A 22,478-nucleotide genomic window follows, 5' to 3' on the forward strand; every position below is an offset into this window, starting at 1 on the left:
GGTCTATCTCTTCCCTCCCCCACCCTCACCCCCTCTTCTGAGGTTTTTCAGTCTGTATCCTACTTTTATGTCTCTGGGGCTATTTTGTTCATCACTTTGTTTTGTTCATTATAAGTCAACACAAGTCTTATAGGATGCTGTGCTGATACCTTTCAGAGGGGATTTGAAGCCACCTAGCGGTAAGGATGAAGTGGGGCTGAGGAGTAGTGCTGCCAGCACTCCGGGAACTAGTAGATGAGGGGACTCCCCCTTTCCTGTAACCTGAGAAAAATAGCACCAGGTATGAAAATATTTAGTGGGCATTGAGATTTCTAGTATTACAACATTGGAACTGTTACCACTTCTGACTGTTTGTATTTCCTGATCTATATAGCGGAACAGGGACTGCGAGTTTTAATACAAAAAAAGTTGCTCTAGCTCTGAAACGGCAAGGCCTAGGGGAGAACAGAAGTGAACCCAGTAAATGAAGGACCCTGCCTGACATACAGGGGTAGTTATGGAAGATTCAGTATTGATGGGATCAACTCTTAAAGGAAACTCATGAGGCAAACTTTGGGAGCACAAGAACAGGCATATAGACCAGTGGAACAGAACAGAGATCCCAGAAATGGACCCAAGACAATATGCTCAATATTTGACAAAGGTGGCAGAGCATACAATGGAGTAAAGACAGTCTCTTGAATAAATGGTGTTAGAAAAATTGGACAACTACATGCAAAAAAGTAAAACTAGACCATCAACTCACACCATGCACAAGTATAAACTCAAAATGGATAAAAAATTTAAATGTGACTCTTGAGTCCATAAAAATCCTGGAAAAAAATGTAAGCAACAAAATTTAAGAGACCATATGCAGCAGAATTTTCACTGATATATCACCTAAGGCAACAAAAGAAAAAATGAACACATGGGACTACATCAAACTAAAAAGCTTCTGCACAGCAAAAGAAACAACCATCAAAATGAAAAGGGAACCCACTGTATAGGACAGCATAATTGCCAATGATACATCAGATAAGGGGTTAGTTTCCAAAATATATAGAGTGCTCATACAACTCAACAAAAGGAAGACAAAGAACCCAATTAAAAAATGAGCAGAGGAGCTAAATAGACACTTCTCCAAACAGGACATACAAATGGCCAAGAGACATATGAAGAAATGCTCAATGTCACTGATCAACAGAGAGATGCAAATTAAAACAACTATGAGGTATCACCTCACACCTGCCAGAATGGCCAACATCAACAAATCATCAAACAACAAGTGCTGGCAAGGATGTGGAGCAAAGGGGACTCCAGCACACTGTTGGTGGGAAAGCAGACTGGTGTAGTCAGTACGGGAAACAGTATGGTAGTTCCTCAAACAATTAAAAAACTGAATTTCTATTTGACCCGGTGACCCTACTTCTAGGAATATATCCTAAGAAGCCTGAAACACCAATCCAAAAGAATATATGTACCCCCATGTTCATAGCAGCACTATTTACAATTGCTAAGATCTGGAAACAGCCTAAGTGTCCATCAATAGACGAGTGGATCAAAAAACTGTGGTACATATATACAATAGAATATTATGCAGCTGTAAGAAAGAAAGATCTATCTTTGGAAAAGACATGGAGGGACCTCGAGAGTATTATGCTAAGTGAAATAAGCCAATCAGAGAAAGACAAATACCACATGATCTCACTTATTTGTGAAATATAATGAAAAAGGTGGGCTGATGAATGAAATAGACCCAGAGACATAGAAAGGAGTGTGGTTCACACCAACAAACCTCAGGGTAGGGGGTTGGGGGGAATGGGTGAGATGAACCAAAGAACTTATATGCATGTATGAATAACCAATGGGCATAGACAACAATGCTAGGGGTGTGTGTGTGTGTGGGGGCAGCTGGGGAGGAGAGTTGGGGGGGAAACATCTGTAACAAATAAATAAAAATTGGAAAAAAAAAAAAGAATTGAAAGACCCATTTCCATTCTTTTAAAATTTATAAATAGTATTAAAACCTCAGAAAAATGCAGATATATAGGACTACTAGTAATCCTATTACTGTACACAGTTGGAGCTCCTGGGAATCTCCCCTATTGGCCAAGATGGTGTGAGGGGGGTTCTTACACTGAGTGCACCAAAGGCTGGAAAGATAAGTGAACAGGACCCCAATACATGGAAAGCTAGAAAGATGAATGGATAGAGCCCCAGAGTGCTCAAAGCTAGAAAGATGAATGGATAGGGCCTGGAGTTCACTGAGAGCCAGCAAGATAATTGGACAGAATAAAAAGCCCTCCCCTCCCTAATCCTATAAGAACCATAGGCTTGAGCAGGAAGGGAGTGTGTTCTTTGAGACAGGAGTCCACCATTCCCCCAGGTTGAGTGGCACCTGACTGAAACCTTTTTCCTTTTGCACCAGCACCTGCTTCATCAGTTTGGCTTTCCTTGTGGCAGATAGCCAAATCTGCATTTTCAATTACACTCCCATCCTGGACATCAGGTAGCTTTAACCCTGGCAGGCATGATATAATAAAACTTTTGTTACACATCTTTGTCAGTTCTCAGAGGGGATCCTCAGCAGGGGTCAGAGAAAGCTCCATGGCATGGTCACAGGTAAAAGATCTCCCCAGGAGCTGACACGGGCACAGTGATACAAATCCCTGTGAAAAAGAGAGGTCAATGTGGGTGTAGGTTCCTGCCACCTCCCAGTAATTTTGGTCACAGTCACTGTACCTGCCATGCTGGCAGGCTGTGACCACAGCATGCTGCATGTGCCCATCTGGGCAGCACAGGTGACAGTGCACATGGCGTGGCCGTTTAAGGACAGGCTGAGTGATTGGGCCAGTGATTAACTTCGGTGATTAGCTTCCTCAGCAGACCCCCGGGCAAGGATTACCATCGAGAACTTGAACTTTTCCTCCTTTGGCTTCTTGTTCTAAGGTAAGGATAGAGAGACTGTTTTGAGAAAGAAGATATGGGAAAAAAATTGTTGACCCTTATTCCTGCATCCCTTTTCATACGCTATTACATGCACATTAAGGCCCTACAAACTCTCTCTGAGTTTTCCACTCTCTCTGGATTTTCCAACTCTTCCTGCTTTCCCAAGCTATTTCCCCTGCTACTGCAATATTCCCAGGGTACATACTCAGCTGAAGGGGATGGGATGGTAAGCCTGGGAAATGCTACAGTACAGGGGCTTAGAGGCTGTCAACTGGGGACACGGAAGTTCATGGGGACACTGTAAACACACACAAAAGACATGAGATCAGACAAAAGAACCACAAATCATAAAATGGGGAAACTAAGAGCGACGGGGTCAGGAAGGATTAGAGATAAGGGGGCACAGGAGCAGGGGGTAGGAAGAGCAGGGTATCCACTAAGAATCAGTAGGGACACTAAGCAGTGGAGGGTGGCTTGACTTTGCCCTCTCACTTGTCCTGGCCACAGCTGAGCTCAGATCTTTGCATGCTGGGAAAGGTAGAAGTAGTGCTCACTGGGGCAAAGACAAAACCAGGTTGAGGGTCCAGAGGTGACTTCTCCTTTCCCTGAAGTCAAAGGAAATAAAAAAAATTAAGCTGGGCCCGAGGAGTCTATTTTCATAAGTCCATCTCTGCACTCAGTCAGTTGAGGACTCCTTTCACATCCAATTCTGGTAATTAGTAGCTAGTTCTTTGAGTTAAGCTGGCTACTTCTCTGATACTCCAAACAAAGAACTGTCTTTTTGCAGCGGGAGAAAGGCAGGAACTTGGCACACAGGATGGTGCTCTCCTTGTCAGCAACCTCCACTCTAAAACACCCCACGACAGGACAATTAAATTCATGATTATACCCTGGCTCATGCAATTCCAAAGAGGTGATGTTCTTGGCTCAGCAATATCCTAGATCAAGGGTCAGCAAAGTTTTTTAAAGGCTCAGAGAGTAGGCAAAAACTGTCTATTCATCTCTGCCATTTGCAGTGTAGAAGCAGCCATACACAACAGACACTCCAATAAGCCTGGCTCACACAAACACAGGGGCAGGCCAGATGTGATCCACAGGCCCCAGTTTGCCAACCACCACCCTACATCATAATGACTTCATATGCCTACTATCCTGAGTGTTACTCTTTCCTCTGTATGACAGTTTTATCAGTTTCCAAGTGAGCACTAGTGTTTGGGGGTGGGGGTATGAGAAAGAGAAAGAAACTTACCTTAAGGACCAGGGCCCTGGCTTCCATGAGAAGGTGAGGCCCAGCTTGTGTTCCATTCTCTACCAGTGTCTGTTCACAAAGGAAATGTGAGCAGAAGTCCTGAATTATATGAAAACACATGAAGGGAACCAAAGTTTTGCCACCCCAAAGCTGCCATTCTGAAATATTGATTTTAAGACTTTTTTTTTTTTTAAAGAAAAGCGTTAGAAAGAAACTTTGACCCTTCCCTTTCCTGCCAAACACATTTAGATGGAAATGTGACTCCAGGAAGGGAATCTCAGGACTTTGTTTCAGTCTGATGTAAACCAGGTGTGATAAGTAAGAGGGCTTTAGGCAGGGACCTGTTAGCTGGAGACCCCTCGTGTCCGGCTGTCTCTGAGTTGCCTGGCAAGAATTTGCCTACCATATGTGTTCTGCTTTTCCTCAACTACCAGTGAATTGCCCATTCTTACTTCCAAAATCTAAAATCCATTACCCTCACGTTTCTTCTTTATCCAAAACGTCACATATACTACATGTTGCCTCACTGTCTTTGGAATTTTTATGCATTCCCCATGAACATGTATTAAAATTTTTCCTGTTAATATATCTCTGTTATTTTGGCTATTAGCCTACCTAGAAGACCTTAGAAGGTGAGAGCAAAAGTATTAGTTTTTCTTGTTTTAAATTTATTTGTTCTTGATTTTTAGAGAGAGAGAAAGGGTGAGGGAGAGAGAGAAACATTGATGAGAGACAACATTGATTGGCTGCCCCCACTGGGGATTTGGCTCACAAGCTGGGCATGTGCTCGGCCCGGGAATCGAACTGGCGACCTCTTGGAGCCTGGATCAATGCTCAACCAGTGAGCCACACCGGTCGGGCTTTTCTTAGCTCCCACATATGAACGTCAGTAGCTCTGTAAGATCATTCACAGATGGGACAGCAGTCCTAAAGGAAATGGCATTATATATAAAAGAGGGATGGTGACCCTAAAAGAGGGACAAAGGAATCTATGCAAGAGAAAAAATGATCAAGAATGAAGACAAGCTCCAACGAAGAGGAAGAATGAAGTGTAACCCATGAAGCTGCCTTAAACTTGAAGGGAAAAGGGGACTTCAACTCACCAGAAAGTCACTTGTCTTGTGCCACAAGGTTTGGACTACTCCAGCACGGCCAGCTCACTCAGGGAAATGCTGACACCACCACGTTGAACTGTACCTGAGACCCAGGAAGGTGACACACCCGCCATCTCGGCCGTCCAGGAGCACAGCAAAGTTCTATCTCCCTACGTTTCTTCTGCTGTCTTTTATCTCCCAACTCTCAGCGCTGGGTTGCAAAGCTGAGGGCATAGTTTTCTATCTGCCAAATGCCACATTTAGCCTCACATTGGCACTTGCCCTGGGTGATACAAGTAGAAACTGTCTGAAAAGGACACGAACCATACAGCTCCTCAGATTCTGAACCACCTGTGGGGGAAGACAGCAGTGTCCCACCTGTGAGGGTACAGGTATAAACTGAAGTTGTATCCTGCTGAGAAAAGTGGCCCCAAGAATGAAGACAGATGCTAGGTGAGAGGGAGATAAAGGAGGGTGAAGGGGTTCAGAACAAGCCTCCCCACAGGGAGCCCCTTTGGCCCGTGCCTTATTTTGAACTGATGGCAATTGAGACTATGTGGGCTCAAGAGAAACTTTTACCTCTCCTTTAAAGAATTTAAATTGAGCCCTGGCCGATTTGGCTCAGCGATTGGAGCGTCGGCCTGTGGACCAGAGAGTCCAGGGTTTGGTTCCCGCTAGGGGCACATACCAAAAAAAAAAAAAAGAATCTAAATTGAGGGTTTTATCTGTAATAAGTGTCATTACCAGAAACAACTTTTTTATGACCTATCCTTAGGGCAAGACAAACTTCTAATTACTGAACATCTTTTTTTCTCTATCTGAGTAGTTCCCTCCTCCCCTCTGAAGCCTCAGGGAACCTTACCTAATTCTTTAGCTGTTTGTCACACACGTCTTGTTTTACCTTTCTGTCTCTGACCCTCTTCTGTACGCAGGGTTTCTGTACATATGTATATAATTAAATGTTATTATTACTTTTTGTTAACCTGCGTCATGTCAATTTAATTATTAGACCAGCAGATAGAACCTAGAAGGGTAGAGAAAAATTTTCCCCTCCTCCCTCACAAGGGTAAACAAATATTAAAAACACAGGGAGAATATTGGGTCACCTGTCGTGTTAATCTTAGCCAAACTATCCACTTAAAATGTGTTTCAAGTTTATCTTTAAGAAAACCTGAGCAAGATTAGGCACCGTAGGCCAGGAGACCACTTTTTTCTCTTGCTGCAGTGGTTTCCTGGGCAGTATTGGGGAGCTCTTTCTCTGAATCAGGGTCCAGGATGAACTCAATCGGAGTGTGGCTCTCCTAAGGTGGAAGGGGGGTGTGGGGTTCATTACCTGGGGTGTCCTGAGATAGGACAGGGACAATGCTACTACTTGGATGAAAGGCCAAAGGGAGGGACTTTGATCTCTGTGAAGGTCTGGGGTGAGACTGACACACAAAGTTATCAGAATGTTTGGATTCCCGGGTTTATGAGACTTGGTAGTGAAATTGATAGGAGCCCTGGAAGGCTGCATTCAGAGCCCAAGTTTTATAAAACAGTAGCATAAAGTAGGTGTGAAGTTTGCATGGTCACATTTGTTCAGTCAGATACTTTGACCGAAGGTGCTTCTGGAAGCAGCATTTCCCCCCTAAGCAACCAGATTCTACTCAGAAAATTACAGATAACACCTTGTAGTCATAAACATAGACTGCTGCCTGTCTTTCACCCAAGGTTACTGTAAATATGTAACACAAATAATGGGGTTTGAATTAAAATTCTTATTGATTATTATGCGTTGTTAGAATGCATACGAAGATATGCACTTTACGAAGATAAGGAGGTTGCCACACTAAATGACATACCTGAGAAAAACAATTGAGGGTAAATTAATCTCATAAATTGAGAAGTGTAGGCTTCCAGATATATGTATTAAATCTCTTTGAGAAATTAGGAATATAGATTCAATTCTGGAATCAAAGAGTGAGACACAGAAAGTGAATTTGCCCACCCCTTTCCCTCCAAATAATATTTAAATCAGAGGTGCAAATTTGGTGTGTCATTTTCTCACCCATCTATTGGTTTGGTAGGAACTTTCACAAACTCCAGAAATTAGATTAATAAAATCTTCCAAAGCTTGTCTAAGCCTAAGGCTGCTTCCAGCAATGATGGGAAGACAAAGGAGATGAGACTCCTGTGATGAGGGATTTTGGTTGGAGGACTTTCCAGGGACCTTGCCAAACACTCCTTAGAACTGCACAGCAGTCTAGCATGTTTTTGACCTTCCTTCCCTCTCTGCTTCACTTGGGATCAGATTAGACCATGATCTGATGGCTCTCTCAGCCCCTACCTGCTCCCTTCCCGCTTTCTCTTCTGTCTTGGCTTCTGCTTTTCAGACTCACACATGATTGAAGTCATGGGGGCAGGTTAATTATTTGAGGAGCTTCCTGGAATGAGAAGGGGTAAAAGCCAAAGAGAAATGCTTACAGGGCATGAATACGTAGGGAGTGAGGTAAAAGTACTAGGAGAAAAAGCTAAAGCGAGTGGTTAGATATGCAGGCAAACAATCAGAGAGTGGTGTTTCAGAGTGAGCCATTACTGAGGGTGTTTCATTCCAGAGTTTTTTCTAACATGATGAAAGTTTAAACTTTATTGAGAAGAAACAAGATGACTTCTGAAACTAGAGAACGAAAAAAAGAGAGCAGCTGAAGTCAGGAATTATTTGACTAGGTAACATTTGTGTTTTACACTTGGGCTCCTTCCACTCAGGCCCTGTGCTGCAAGCTGGGGATGGCAATAGGTCAAAACACACACTGTCTCTGTCTCCATGGTGCCCACTGTCAGGCAGAGAAGAAAAAGACCTAAGCTATCACAGTGAAGTATGCTGAATGTGTGGTGTGTGTTTTTTTGAAAGATTATCTATCTATCATCTATCTATCTATCTATCTATCTATCTATCTATCTATCTATCATCTATCTATCTATCTATCTATCTATCTATCTATCTATCTATCTATCTATTTTTTCCTTTATTGATTACAGAGAAAGAGGAAAGAAGAGGGAGATAAAGATAAAGACATCAATGAGAGAGAATATCGATTGGCCGCCTCCTGCATGCCCCGTACTGGGGATTGGGCCCACAACTTGGGCATGTGCCCTTAATGAAAATCGAACTGGCGACCTCCTGGTGCATGGGTTGACGCTCAACTGGTGGGTCACACTGGCCAGGCTATGTTGAATGTTATACATCAAAAACTAAATTTTACTTTTGTTTCTTCATGGTAAAGGTAATTAAATTAATTAATTGACTTTAAATAATTTTTATTTTTCAATTACAGTTTATACACAATATTGTATTAGTTTTAGGTGTACAACCCAGTGATTAGAGATTATTTAATTTACTAAATGACCACTCTGAGCCCTGGCCAGTTTTGCTCAGTGGTTAGAGTGTCGGCCTACAGACCAGAGAGTCCTGGGTTTGGTTCCCTCTAAGGGCACATACCTCAGTTGCAGTTCATCCCTGGCCCCAGTTGGGGTTGTGTGGGTGTCTCTCTCACATCAATGTTTCTCTCTCTCCCTTCCCCCCTCTCTCCCTCCAGCTCCATCTGAAGATAAATGCAAAAATGTCCTCAAGTGAGGATTAAAAAAAAAAAAAATTACCACTCTGATAAATCTAGTACCTATCTGACACCATACACAGTTATTACAATATTATTGACTCTATTCCCTGTGCTGTACTTTACATCCCAGTGACTATTCTATAACTATTAATTTGTACTTCTTAATTGCTTTACCTTTTCCACCCCTCCCATTTTACAGATGACACTTTAACATTCTTTGTAATACTGGTTTGGTGGTGATAAACTTGTTCCTTTAGCTTTCACTTATCTGGGAAACTCTTTATCTCTCCTTCGATTCTAAATGATAACTTGGCTGGGTAAAGTAATTTTGGTTATAGGTCCTTACTTTTGATCACTTTTACTATTTCCTGCCAAGTCTTTCTGGCCTACAAAGTTTCTGTTGAGAAATCAGTTGACAGTCTTATGGGAGCTCCCTGTAGATAACAAACTGCTTTTCTGTTGCTGCTTTTAAGATTTTCTGTGTGTCTTTAACCTTTGGCATTTTAATTACTATTTATCTTTGTGTGGGTTTCACTGGATTCATTTTGTTTGAGAATCTCTGTGCTTCCTGGACATGTATGTCTATTTTCTTCACCAGGTTAGGGTAGTTTTCTGTGATTACTTTTTCACATTGATTATAAGTTTCTTGCTCTCTGTCTCCTCCTTCTGAAACCCTCATGATGCAAATGTTAATATGCTTGAAGTTGTCCCAGAAGCTCCTTATACTATCCTCATTTGGAGAGGGTGGTGGTGTTTTTGTTGTTGTTGTTGCTGTTCTGATTGGGTGTTTTTTGCTTCCTTATCTTCCAAATCTCTGATTTGATCATCTGCTTCATCTACTCCATTGTCGATTCCTTGTAATGTAGTCTTTATTTCTGACTGGCTCTTTTTTATATTTTCTAGTTCCATTTTTATGTTTTCAATTTCTTTGTTGATGTTCTAAGTTCATCTACTCTTCCCCTAAGTTCTGTGAGCATCCTTATAACCAGTGTTTTGAACTCTGCATCAGGTAGATTGCTTATCTACATTTTGTTTAGTTCTTTTTCTGGAGTTTTGTTCTGTTCTTTCATTTGGGATATGTTTCTTTATCTCCTAATTTTGGCAGCCTCCGTATGTTGGTTTCTACATATTAGGTAGAGTTGCTACATCTCTCAGGCTTGGTAGAGTAAACTTATGTAGTAGATGCTCTAGAGGGTCCAGTGGTACAGCCTCTCTGATCACCCAAACTGGGCACTTTAGCTGCACTTCTTGTGGGGGCTGTGTACACCTTTCTGTAGTTGTTGGGCCTTGATTGCTGTTGGCACATCAACTAAAGGGATTTACTGCCCCTTTCACCTTAGGTCAATGGCCTGCAAGGACTAGCTGTGACCACTGTGGAGGATCAGCTGTGCAGGGGCCAACCCTACAAAGCAGGACTTACTTCAGCAGGACTCTGGTGCCCACTGAGTCTGCTGCTTGAGTGTGTCACCTGTCAAGGTAGCTCTGGGGCCTCCTGGGAGGTGCAGGCCAAGGTCAGCCACTCTCTGTGTCCTGCCTGAGGCCAGCTGGCATGAGCTATAAAGTGATTGTAGATGATTACTACTTATACTGAGCTTAGAGGTGCCCAGGAGAAGCTAAGCTGTGAACCAAGGCCTGCTGCCATTAGCGTTGGGTATTGGGCCACTTAGGAAGAAGGACAGGGAACACCAAAGCTAGATGTTGCTTGTCTGAGAAATTTTAGAAAAGTCCAAAGCATGAGCCAAGAGAGGCCATTTGTATGGAAAAGTCACTAGAAACAGCTTGAATGGGCTCACAAGCTGAGTGGGGTGGGGTTTCAGGGAATCACCGGAGTGGGCCAACAGTGTGAGCAAGGTTGATGAAGATTCAAATATGGTTTCCACCTGCCATCTCTGATGGGAGAGGATTCAGAAAAGGAACAGTGGCCTCTGCTACCACTTCTCTCTGTGAGAAAGTTGCCCCTCCAGCTCTTTCCCTGATGCCAAACAATTTAGTTCCTATCCACATTTCCCTGGTGACTTTTGAGCTGCTGCTCCAATGCTGGAGCTCAGAGTGAGTGAGTCTGCATAAGTGTGTGTGTGGGTCCTTTAAGAGGAATACCTGAAACTCTGGTGGCCCTCTGCCTTACTCAGCCACAATCCCTGCTAGTGTTCATAGCCAGAAGTTATGGGGACTTATCGTCCTCATACTAGAACCCTGGGCTTGGGAGGCTGTTGTGTGTCAGGAATCCCTCTCTCTGAGAGTGACATTTAAATTGGTAAATGAGATACTTCTCTCTAAAGTGGGTGGACCTCATGAAATCAGTTCAAGGCATGAACAGAACAAAAAACCACCCTCCCTGAGTAAGAGGTTACTCCTGCCTGACTACTTTGAGTTGGACATCAGTTTTTATTTATTCGTTATTTTATTTTTTAAAAATGTATCTTTATTGTTGAAAGTATTACAGTTTGTTTCTCCCTTTCCCCTCAATGGCCCCTCCTCCTCCCTGCTCTCACCCCCTTTCTGCCTTCCCCCCACTATTATGTGTCCATTTGTTATGCATATATGCATATAGGTTCTTTGGTTTATCTCTTCCTGCCCTGCCCTCCCCCCTTCCCTCTGAGGTTCGTCAGTCTAACAACCAATTTGTACTTCTTAATACCTTCACCTTTTTTGTTCACCCCTTCAAACCCCTCCCATCTGGCAACCATCTCTCTGTATCTGAGTCTCTTTCTGTTTTGCTTGTTCATTTGGTTTATAGATTCAATTAGATATGTATTTATTGACATTTTATTGTTCATATTTTTTATCTTCTTCTTTTTCAAGAAGACCCTTCAACATTTTATATAATACTGGTCTGGTGGTGATGAACTCCTTTAGCTCTTTCTTGTCTGGGAAGCTTTTTATATGTCCATTGATTCTAAATGATAGCTTTGTGGGATAGAGTAATCTTGGTTGTAGGTCCTTTTTTTTTTTTGTATCACTTTGAATATGTCTTGCCATTCCCTTCTGGCCTGCAAAGTTTCTTTTGAGAAATCAGCTGACAATCTTATGGGAGCTCCCTTGTAGATAACTAACTGCTTTTTTCTTACTACTTTTAAGATTCTCTGTTTGTCTTTAACCTTTTGCATTTTGATGATGATGTTGTGTTTTGGTGTGGGCCTCTTTGGTTTCATTTTGTTTGGGATTCTCTGTGCTTCCTGGACTTGTATGTCTGTTTCCTTTACCAAGTTAGGGAAGTTTTCTGTCATTTTTTCAAATAGGTTTTCAATTTCTTGCACTCTCTTCTTCTGGCACCCCCATGATGCAAATGTTGGCATGCTTAAAGTTGTTCCAGATGCTCCTTACACTATCTTTATTTTTTTTAATTCTTTTTTTTTTTTTTTTTTTGCTGTTTCAATTGGGTGATCTTTGCTTCCTTATATTCCAAATTGATGGTTTGCTTCTCAGTTTCACCTACTCTACTGATTCCCTGTAAATTATCCTTTATTTCAGTTAGTGCATCCTTCATTTCTGACTGGTCCTTTATTATGCTCTTGAAGTCCTCACTAAGTTCCCTGAGCATTCTTATAATCAATGTTTTGAACTCTGCATTAGGTAGATTGCTTATCTACATTTCATTTAGTTCTTTTCCTGGAGTTTTGTTCTGTTCTTTCATTTGGGACATGTTTCTTTGTCTCCTCATTTTGGCTGCCTCCCTGTGTTTGTTTCTATGTATTAGGTAGAGTTGTTATGTCTCTTAGGCTTTGTAGGGTGGCCTATTGTAGTAGGTGTCCAGTGGCATAGCTTCCCTGATCATCCCAGCTGGACCCACAAGGTGCACTCCTCATGTAGACTGTACACCCTTTTCTTGTAATTGAGTCTTGATTGCTACCAGCAGAAGAGCACCATATCTGGTACTCCAGTAACCTGGCTCACATTGTTTGCCCCATCCTGGTCATTCCCTGAGGCCCTGCCTCACCCGACTTTCAGGCCCACCCAAGTTGTTTCCATAGGATTTACCTGTCTTGGCTCCTCCTTCATATTTTCCTAAATTCTCTCAAACAAGAAGCCTGGCCTCAGGGAGCCCCATACCTCTCCCTAAGTAGCCCCAGGCTCAGCACTGGAAGCAGCCAGCCTTGGTTCACAACTTGACTTTGCCTGGGCACCTCCAAGCCCAGCACAGAAGCAGCCATCTGCAGATTGTTTTGTAGCATATGCTCGGTGGCCCCTGGTAGAACACAGGCAGTGGCTGACCTTGCCTCAGAGCCAGCACTCCCAGTAGATAGCTTCAGACCACGTCAATTCAAAAGATTTTCTCCTGCCTTAATTTTTTTTGCAGTATCCCTGAGGATAAGTAAGTGATAATTAAGAAAACAGGTTCAGAAAAGTGACTTACCTAAAGTCACATCTAGCAGCTGGCTATACCAGCTCTCCTAATTCTACATCTGGTATTGCTTAGACATCATAGTAAAACATTTCAATATATTGCTCAGTTACTAAGCATACTTAAAGGTAATCTGCCACCTGCATATCTTTTATGCTCATACCTAATGATTAGACTGTCAGCTCCTGAGGACTTCCAGTATTAAATCAGATGTGCCGGTGGCACAAAGATAGACTCACCATAGTCACCACCAAGAGTTTGCTAGACTATTTCTCCTTTAAAGCCAGCGTGGGCCCTTTAAGAGGAACTGCAAAGGAACCCAGTATCCTCAGTTTCCCTCAGCCTCTATTCCCACTGGTTTTTACAGCCAGAAATTATGGGACTTCTCTTCCTGGCACTGGAACCCTGATCTGGGGACCTGGTGTGGGACTGGGACCCTTTGATCTCTTGATACCTTCACAGTGAGGTATCCCTGCTGATTTTTATCAGCCACATGTGGGTGTGGGATCAGGCCTTCTGGGCCCCCCGCCCCTCCTATAAGTCTTGATGTGGCTTCTTTAATTTTGCAGTTGTAGAACTTATCTTCAGCTCAATTTCAGATGGTTCTGAATGATGGTTGTTGTGTAGTTTAGTTGTAATTTTGATGTGGTTGTGGGAGGAGGCAAGTACCGGGTTTACCTACATCATTATCTTGACCAGAAGTTTGGACAACAGTTTTTTCTTGCTTTTGTACTCAAACTGGAACTTCAGTTTCTGGGTCTTGAGCCCTCCTGCTTTCAGACTGGAACTTACCACGCTACTCTGTTTCTCAGGCCTTTGAACTTGGGCTAGAACTTATAGCATTAATTCTCCTGGGTCTCCAGCTTGTTCACTACATATATTGGAATTTTGTTTATCCTCACCTGAGGACATTTTTGCATTTACCTTCAGATAGAGTGGGAGGGAGAGAGAGAGGAAGAAAAAGAGAGAGAGATATATCAATGTGAGAGAGACACACTGACTGGCTGCCACCCATACAACCCCAACCAGGGCTGGGGACAAACTGCAACTGAGGCATGCGCCCTTAGCAGGAACCAAACCCGGGTCTCTCTGGTCTGTGGGCCGATGCTCTAAAGGATGAACCATACTGGCCAGGGTGAAATTTTCAGCTTCCATGGTCACATAATCATGTGAGCCAATTTCTTATAATAAGTCAGTATCTATCTATCTATCTATCTATCTATCTATCTATCTATCTATCCATCCATCTATCCATCCATCCATCTAAACATCTATCAGCTGCCAGCACTACAATAAAATTATTTTGCCACGTCTTTTGTGTACACACACACACACACACACACACACACTATCCTTTTGGTCTAGTCCATATGAGCATATTGGTCTATTAAAAGACTGCCTGGAGAGCAGAAAAATGGCGACGCAGTGAACGGAGCTACACAGACCGTCTCCCAGAACCAAACTGGAATTACAACTATAACACAGACAAATCGACGGGAAAAACCAACAGAAAAGCAGCTTGCGAGGACCATACAACGAGGGACACTGACTCCATCCCGGTAGGCTTGCAAAGGCGCGAGACGGGGGCTGGGAGCCCACGGTCGGCAGCTCGGCAGTGGCCTCAGCTGGGAGCAGCACCCTCGGGTCACACTCCCAGGCGGCTCCACAGCACAGAGCGGGACAGAGGCTAAATAAGCCACAGCCACTCACCTTGGTCTCTGGCAGAGGGAGAGCAGACTGGACTGGAGCTGTGTGGGGACACTCGGGATCTGGAGGGCACTCAGAGCTTTGGCTGAGTGCAGCCACGCAGGACTGTGGCCATCTTACTCCTTCCCAGGGCTCTGAGGAGAGGCAGCAGCCCCTCCCTCAGAGATCCAACCCCACCTTGTGGGCCATTGAAGTGCTAATTGAGGCTCACTAACAACCAGCATCTGTCCCACCCTCGGGAAATCCCCTTGTGCTAAGCACCTGAGGGAGCTTTTCAATCAACTGACAACCCAAAACTCATCAAGTAACCTAGACTGCTAGCCTCCAGGCAAAAAGCTAGAGGATAACAGTACCTTTCCTGGGCTGGCAACTTTAACCAGGAAAGTAAGACTTGACATTGGTGTTCAACGTGGGTCCTCCCTCGCTCATCTAAACACAGGAGAGGGAGCCACAAACAGCAGAACACCAACACCCACAGGGAAAACTTGACAGGCTCCAAAGCCCACAGTGATTGCCAAAATGGTGAAACACAGAAACAGAAGCCAAATGAAAGACCAAGAGACCTCCACCGAAGATGAGATCAATGTGGAGCAATTAGGCATGTTAACAGAGCTAGAATTCAGAGCCATGATCTTGAGGAAGCTGAACAGCATGAGTAAGGACATAGAGACACTGAAAATAAGCCAATTGGAAATTAAAAACCAACAAGAAGAGATAAAAAATGACATATCAGAAATGAAAAACACATTGGAAGGTTTAAAAAGCAGAGTAGAGGAAGCTGAGGACCAGATCAGTGAATTAGAAGACAGGGTAGAAAAAATCAACCAATCAGAAAAACAAAAGGAAAAAACTATTAAAAAACAGGAAGACAGCTTAAGAGAACTATGGGACAACTGGAAACGTAATAATATTCGCATCATAGGAGTCCCCGAAGAAGAAGAAAATGGGCAAGGGATAGAGAATATATTCAAAAAAATAATGACAGAAAACTTCCCTAATTTGGTGAAGGAAGAAGGCATTCAAGTTCAAGAAGCACAGAGAGTCCCAAGTAAGAAGAACCCAAACAGGCCCACACCAAGACACATAGTAATTAAAATGCCACAAATTAAAGACAAAGAGAGAATCCTAAAAGCAGCAAGAGAGAAGCAACAGGTTACCTACAAAGGAAACCCCATAAGGCTCTCAGCTGACTTCTCAAAAGAAACACTACAGGCCAGAAGAGAATGGCATGAAGTAATCAAAGTCATGAAAAACAAGAATCTGAATCCAAGACTACTCTACCCAGCAAGGCTATCATTCAAAATAGAAGATCAAATAAAGAGCTTCCCAGACAAAAAAAGGCTAAGGGAATACATTAGCACCAAACCAGCACTGCAAGAAATGTTAAAAGGACTGCTGTAATTAGCAGTAGAAATGGGAAGAAAAATAGAACCACATTAAACAAAAATGGCAATAAATAAGTACATATCAATAATCACCTTAAACGTAAATGGATTGAATGCTCCCATAAAGAGACACAGAGTAGCTGATTGGATAAGAAAGCATGACTCATCTATATGTTGTTTACAAGAGACCCACCTCTCAACAAAAGACTGACATAGGTTGAAAGTGAAGGGATGGAAAAAAATTTTCCAAGCAAATGGAAAGCAAAAAAAAGCTGGGGTAGCAATTCTCATATCTGATAAAATAGATTTCAAAATGAAGACCATAACTAGAGACAAAGACGGCCAGTACATAATATTGAAAGGATCTATCCAACAGGAAGATATAACCTTGATAAACATATATGCACCCAATATAGGAGCACCAAAATATATTAAAAATCTTCTGGAGGACTTCCAAGGAGAAATCGACAACAATACAATCATAGTAGGGGACTTCAACACCCCGTTGACAGCACTGGATAGATCCTCTAGGCAAAAAATTAGCAAGGAAACAGAGACTCTAAATGAAGCACTAGACCAAATGGATTTAATAGATATCTACAGAGAATTACACCCCAATACTACAGAATTCACATTCTTTTCAAGTGCACATGGGACATTCTCAAAGATAGACCACATGATAGGACACAAACTGAATCTCTACAAGTTCAAGAAGATTGAAATCATATCAAGCATCTTCTCAGATCACAATGGCATGAAACTAGAAATCAATTGCAACAAGAACATGCAAAGACATTTCAACACATGGAGGCTAAATAGCATGTTATTAAACAATGAATGGGTCACCGAGGAGATCAAGGAAGAAATTAAAAACTTCCTGGAAACCAATGAAAATGAACACACAACAACACAAAATCTATGGGATGCAGCGAAAGCAGTTCTGAGAGGGAAGTTCATAGCACTACAGGCCTACCTCGAAAAACAAGAAAAATTTCTAATTGAATGTCTAACCTCACAACTTAAAGAATTAGAAAGCAAACAAAAAGAAAACCCCAGAGCAAGTAGAAGGAAGGAAATAGTAAAGATCAGAGCAGAAATAAATGACATAGAGACCAAAAAAACAATTCAAAAGATCAATGAAACAAACAGCTGGTTTTTCGAAAAGATAAACAAGATTGATGGACCCTTAGCTAGACTCACCAAGAAACAAAGAGAGAGAACCCAAATACACAAAATCAGAAATGAAAGAGGAGAAGTAACAACTGACACCACAGAAATGCAAAAAATTTTTAACAAAAAATACTATGAACATTTCTTTGCAACAAATTCAACAATCTAAGCAAAATGGACAGATTTCTAGAAACATACAGTCTCCCAAAACTGGACTGAGAAGAGATAGAAAACTTGAACAGATCAATAACAACTAAGGAAATTGAAGAGGTAATCAAGACTCTCCCAGCAAACAAAAACCCAGGCTCGGATGGCTTCACGGGGGAGTTTTACCAAACATTCAAAGAAGAACTAACACCCATTCTCCTCAATCTATTTCAAAAAATTCAAGAAGAAGGAAGACTTCCAAATACGTTCTATGAGGCCAGCATAATTATAATTCCAAAACCAGAAAACAAAACCAGAAAAAGACACTACGAAGAAAGAAAACTACAGGCCAATATCCCTGATGAACATAGACGCCAAAATCCTGAACAAAATATTAGCAAATCGGATCCAGAAATACATCAAAAAAATTATTCACCATGACCAAGTGGGATTCATTCCAGGGATGCAAGGCTGGTACAATATTCGCAAATCAATAAACGTGATACACCACATAAACAAAATGAAGAATAAAAACCACATGATCATATCAATAGATGCTGAAAAAGCATTCGACAAAATCCAGCATCCATTTCTAATAAAAACGCTCAGCAATGTAGGAATAAAGGGATCATATCTCGACATAATAAAGGCCATATATGAAAGACCTACAGCCAACATCATACTCAATGGACAGAAACTAAAAACATTTCCATTAAGAACAGGAACAAGACAGGGATGTCCACTTTCGCCACTCTTATTTAACATTGTACTGGAAGTCTTAGCCACAGCAATCAGACATGAAGAAAAAATAAAAGGGATCCAAATTGGAAAGGAGGAAGTGAAACTGTCATTATTTGCAGATGACATGATATTATACATAGAAAACCCTAAAGACTCCATCAAAAATCTACTAGACTTAATAAATGAATTTGGCAAAGTAGCAGGATACAAAATTAACGTCAAGAAATCGACGGCATTCTTGTACACCAATGATGAACTCACAGAAAGAGAAACTGAAAAAACAATCCCATTTACCATCGCACCAAAAAAATTATGATACCTAGGAATAAACTTAACCAAAGAAGTAAAGGACCTATTTGCGAAAACTATAGGTCATTGAAAAAAGAAATAGAGGAAGATATAAAAAAGTGGAAGCACATACCCTGTTCATGGATTGGGAGAATTAACATCATTAAAATGTCCATACTACCCAAAGCAATCTATAGATTCAATGCAATCCCCATCAAAATACCAATGACATATTTCATGGAAATAGAACAAATACTTCAAAAGTTCATATGGAACCAAAAAAGACCCCGAATAGCCACAGCAATCTTGAAAAAAAAAAGAACAAAGTAGGTGGGATCACAATACCCGATATCAGGTTATACTACAAAGCGACTGTAACCAAAACAGCCTGGTACTGGCACAAGAACAGGCATATAGACCAGGGGAACAGAACTGAAAACCCAGAAATGGACCCAAGGCAATACGCTCGTTTAATATTTGACAAAGGTGGCAAGAGCATACAGTGGAGTAAAGACAGCCTCTTTAATAAATGGTGTTGGGAAAATTGGACAGCTACATGCAAAAAAATGAAACTAGACCATCAACTTACACCATACACAAAAATAAACTCAAAATGGATAAAAGACTTAAATGTGACTCGTGAATCCATAAAAATTCTAGAAGAAAATGTAGGCAACAAAATTTCGGACATCATATGAAGCAGAATTTTCACTGATACATCACCTAAGGCAACAGAAATAAAGGAGAAAATGAACACATGGGACTACATCAAACTAAAAAGCTTCTGCACAGCAAAAGAAACAATCATCAAAATGGAAAGGCAACCCACTGTATGGGAGAACATCATTGCCAATGATGTATCAGATAAGGGGTTAATTTCCAATATATATAGAGTGCTCATACAACTCAACAAAAGGAAGACAAAGAACCCAATTAAAAAATGGGCAGAGGAGCTGAATAGACACCTTTCTAAACAGGACATACAAATGGCCAAAAGACATATGAAGAAATGCTCAACATCACTAATCATCAGAGAGATGCAAATTAAAACAACAATGAGGTATCACCTCACACCTGTCAAAATGACTGCCATCAACAAATCATCAAACAACAAGTGCTGGCCAGGGTGTGGAGAAAAGGGGACTCTAATACACTGCTGGTGGGAATGCAGACTGGTGCAGCCGCTATGGAAAACAATATGGTGCTACCTCAAAAAATTAAAAATTGAACTTCCATTTGACCCAGTGATCCCACTGCTGGGAATATACCCTAAGAAGCCTGAAACACCAATCAGGAAGAATATATGTATCCCCATGTTCATAGCAGCACTATTTACAATAGCTAAGATCTGGAAACAGCCCAAGTGTCCACCAGTAGACAAATGGATAAAAAAGCAGTGGTACATATACACAATGGAGTACTATGCAGCGGTAAGAAAGAAAGATCTCTTATCCTTTGAGACGACATGGAGGGACCTGGAAAGTATTATCCTAAGTGAAAGAAGCCAAGCAGAAAAAGACAAATACCACATGATCTCACTTATATACGGAATATAATGAACATAACAGTCTGAGGAATACAGTAGACCCAGACACATGGAAGTAGGGCACAGACTGACATCCCTCAGAAGAGGGGGTGGGGGGTGGGGGGTGGGAAGAGATAAACCACAGAACTTATATGCATGTATGCATGACCAATGGACATGGACAACTAAGCCGGGGATGGGGCGGAGGTGGGGTGGGGGGTGCCAATGGGGTAAAAAGGTAAAATATCTGTAACAAAAAATAAATAAAAATTTAAAAAAATAAAATAAAATGAGCATAAGTAAAAAAAAAAAAAAAAAGACTGCCTGTTATCTTAGTGATTCTGCTTCTTAAATATGTATTTTTTTAATTTTTACAAGAGTTTATTTTAGCCAAATTGACAATATGTGCTGGGGAGAAAAATCTTAAATGCTCTGGAGAATAATGGTTTTATAGCTTCTTTTATGAATTTGAAATTAATGAGGAAGCTAAGGAAGATTACATGGAGGTGGGAGAAGCAAGGCAGGGAATGGATTACAGGATAGTTAACAACATTATGTTCTTTCATGAAGGTAGCTTTTGAAAAATGTGTTAACCTAGATGCACAGAAGCAATGGACAGGGCTTGCTTAAGGCAAAGATAAACCTTTTACTAAAAAGGCATATGCCTGGGGCATGATTACCCACCATGGCCTGCCCAGTTGGAAATTTATGATCAGATCACCCTGTGAGGTAACTTTCCACAGAATTTTCTTTTAAACAATCCACAGTTCCCTTTTTTGGTCACAAATGAATTTGAAGGATGCCCTGATGCCCAACCTGTTCATCGGATAGGGTGTTCTCACAGCACTCAGAAGGTTCATTCCTAGGAAATATCAGTACTGACACCATCTTATTGACTGGTGTGAATGGGATCTGAGTTGAGGCTGAATTTTCCCAAAATGGGAAAAGCAGGTAAATAGAAGGTAGTCAGGTCTTATTACCTTCATTATACTTTGGATCATTTCTATTCTGTGAACTATCATAATCTGAATTTTGCCTTCTGTCTCATTTTTCTGTATTTGGCATCTAACATAACATTTACATATGCCACAAAAAAAGTTATTAAAAGTTATATGTATCTTTAGCTTGGCAATAGTGTACAATGCCTCCTTTTAATAATGTCATGCATGAATTCCTTCTCTAATTAAAGTAGAGCTTAAATGCATTATGATGCATGAAGAAATGTAAAAACCAAAAAAATGGAGTGCCAGAAGGCAGGGAATAACCAAGTGATTGCCTTGGATTCCCCATAATCCTGATTATTTGCTTAATTTACAACCTTTGTTTATCCATTGTATACCTTGGAATTTTTTCATCACTTATTTTACAATGCTTCTCACGCAATTTAATATAAAAATAAATCATTGAGCTTGACCGTTGTAACTCAGTATTGAGCATTGACCCATGCTCCAAGAGGTCACTAGTTTGATTCCCAGTTAGGGCGCATGTCCAGGTTGTGGGCCCAATCCTCGGTGGGGGGTGTGCAAGAGGCAGACAATCAGTGTTCTCTCTCATCGATGTTTCTATCTCTCTCTCCCTTTCCATTCCCGTCTCTCTAAAACCGATTAAAAAATATTAAAAAAATAAATCTTTGAGGTGTTCCAGGTTCCCTTCTGGATCATAGCAAAGTTATTGCTACATATATTGAAATTTTAATCCTTAAAACCTCAATATCTAATAAAAACTAAGAAACAATAAATTAGCTTTTTTTTTTTTAGCTTGGACATTTTATAATTTCTAGAAACATTTTTATAGACATAAAAGTCAATTACTAGCATAGACATGTCTGTTTTACTCAAACCAACAAACTTGAGTTAGCTTTTTGTTACTAAGGATGAATCTCAGATCATGTGAACTTGAAAAGCATTTTAGTTAATTTCTATTATTTCTCAGAAAATATAGAAACTTTTAAAAAAAATATCCAGTTCTTACAAGCTCTTTCCTTTAAATTATTTTTAACAATACAATCCAGAGGTAGAAAATTAGCTCACATTTACAACATACACATATATAGACACACATACAGACAAACACAGAAACCTTTAAGCCATGAGAAAAACTCACTAGTTTATGAAAGAAAAATGGGACCAAACTTTAGCCCAGACATTTATAATTTATATCTGTCCTTGACAACATGAGTTCCAAATGACCTTCTCCTTTTAAAATAAGGAGAGACATTTTTAATAAATCAAAGATTTGGGCTGACACCTAAATGACATCATAGGTTGATCTATTTATCTAACTCTTCTTTTTAAAGTTTCCAGAGA

This window comes from Molossus molossus, unplaced genomic scaffold (assembly GCF_014108415.1).
Source record: "Molossus molossus isolate mMolMol1 unplaced genomic scaffold, mMolMol1.p scaffold_m16_p_1, whole genome shotgun sequence".
NCBI classification, from domain to species: domain Eukaryota; kingdom Metazoa; phylum Chordata; class Mammalia; order Chiroptera; family Molossidae; genus Molossus; species Molossus molossus.